Source organism: Artibeus jamaicensis, unplaced genomic scaffold (genome assembly GCF_021234435.1).
Source record: "Artibeus jamaicensis isolate MK-2021 breed Jamaican fruit bat unplaced genomic scaffold, CSHL_Jam_final contig_415, whole genome shotgun sequence".
Taxonomy (NCBI): Eukaryota; Metazoa; Chordata; class Mammalia; order Chiroptera; family Phyllostomidae; genus Artibeus; species Artibeus jamaicensis.
The window spans coordinates 5,837,309-5,839,815 of record NW_026521823.1 but is presented as its reverse complement, the minus strand read 5'-3'; positions in this window follow the sequence as shown (position 1 = coordinate 5,839,815).

The window sequence follows — 2,507 nt, the reverse complement described above, 5'->3', positions numbered from 1 at the left end:
GCACAGACTTACACCATACACAAAAATAAATTCAAGGTGGATAAAAGACTTAAATATAAGTCGTGACACCATTAAAGTCCTAGAGGAGAACATGGGCAAGCAAATCTCAGATATTTCACGCAGCAACTTCTTTACTGATATGTCCCCTAGAGCAAGGAATGTAAAGGAAAGAATAAACAAATGGGATCTCATCAAAATAAAAAGTTTCTGCGTGGCTAAAGAAAACAGTATTAAATTAGCAAGACAACCAACTGTATGGGAAAGCATATTTGCCAATGATACCTCAGACAAAGGTTTAATCTCCAAAATATACAAAGAACTTACACGACTCCACTCTAAGAAGACACCCAACTCAGTTAAAAAAATGGGAAAAGGACTTGAACAAACACTTCTCCAAGGAGGACATACAGAACATTCAGAGACACATGAAGAGATGCTCAATATCGTTAGCTATCAGAGAGATGCAAATTAAAACCACAATGAGATACCACTTTACACCAGTCAGGATGGCTATCATAAACAAAGTAACTGCTACCTATTTTTATTCTTTACAAAATAGCTCTTCAAAAAATTATCTATTTTCCCTGTCTTCATTTCCCCTCCCTCTGAAGTTCACTCTTATCTTTTCACTGGATATAATCTTGTCAAGGTTCCCAATATCCTACATGTTACTAAATCAAAAACTCAGTTCAGAATTTTTCTTATTTGACCTATCAGCATCTTTTGACCTAACTGCTTACACCCTTCTCGAGACACTGTCTTTGCTTCCAAGACAGTACAACTTGTTTTCCTATAAAATGCTCTTTATTTCTGCCCTCAGCACTGATGTTTTTCTCAACATCCTTAACTCTTAATTCTGGAGTGCTCTAGAGTTCAGTCTGTGGATATATTTCATTCTTGCCTGTCTTTATTAGGATCACATCTAGTTTGATGGCTTTAATACTAGCTATATGATGATTAGTTACCATGAGAGCCAGGCAGTGGGGCTAATGGGCACAGGCTCTCACTATACATCACTAGACTTTTGTCCTTGAAAGAAATACTTATCTTCCATATGTCCTCATTGTCTCCTTGTACAATGTTGATAATAATACTGCCTCTATCTCATAAAAGTTTGTATGAAATAAATGACTTAAATGCATAACCAAAAAGAGTTCCTGACACACAGTAAATGCAATATATGCATGAATTCATACTATTATTTTAGTTTTGGGCAATTCTCTTCTCATGAAACTGCAGACTAGTGTATTTAGTTGCTTTCTGAACACCTTCACTTGGTTGTCTTTTAAGGACTACAAACTTAGCTTATACAAAATACCTCTTATTGCCTCAAACTTTCCTCATGGTCTTCCCCTTCTAAGTAAAGGGAAATTCTATTTTTTCACATGAACAAATCTTTTCTCTCATTCTAAATCTGATATGTTGTGGAGAACAGGACCAATAACATAGCATTGGTCCAATCAAGATAGCATAAAGTATATCAAAGTGGAGTCACTTACTTATATCACTTATGTCAACCAAAATGGCTGTTAGTCAGTCATGACACTTCCGTTCAGGAGGAAAACTACCTAAGTCAGAACAAACACATCTGGCAAGGAGACACACTATTGTGCACATGTTGTCAGAGACACACTTAAGATACCTGCACGTGTGATCAGAACAGCCATGTCTGCAGAGAAGACCCACCCACAGATAGGCTTCTGGGGAAATTCCACACTTGCCAATAGGGGTGTCAAGCAGAATAGCTATGTACCAGCCATAGACTCCTGGGCAAATTTTACACTTGGCATGAAGGGTGTAAAGACATTTATCAGAAGGCCTGGAAGGGTGGAGTCCTCAACTTTCAAGTATAGCTGAGGCAGTTTCCAGACCGCTGCTGAAACAGCTGAGCTCCACACACCAGAGTGCTGCCCCATGCCGCACTGACCTCCCTTGGCATCAGCCACTGGAGATTCCACCCCGCTGGACTGAGGGCTTTGTCTGCCCTGGTGCCCACCTGGCTACAAAGATCCTTCCTTGCTAGACACTGATGATTCCCTTGCCCAACGTGCTGTCTTGCAGACCTGCAGACTGAGCCTTTGGACTTGGGTTCGTTATCCCTCAGTGATTGCTGCATGTGTGTGTTATAATTCCCTTAGATTGTTAGAGTGTGAGTGGGATATTAATGAATATTGATGTTCTACTTTGAGTGAACCTGACTTCAATAAAAGCTGAATGAATAGTATAGTTACCTTGTGTGACTCTTGTCTATTCCTTGGTGCTTGGCTGCTCACCTGGCAACCAGTCCAGCAGTTGCCCAGCTGACTTATAGGAAAGACTATATCACGAACATATGCTCATGACGTATGTCAGCAAATCCCTTGGACTTAGCCTTCAAAATGAATCAATAATCTGACCATTTCCCTCCACCTCCAGTGCCATTCATTACTCTAGTTGGAGTGATCATCATTGCCTATCTGGATTCTTGCTTCACAATGATCACCCTTGCTGCTGCTCCTGGTCCTCTT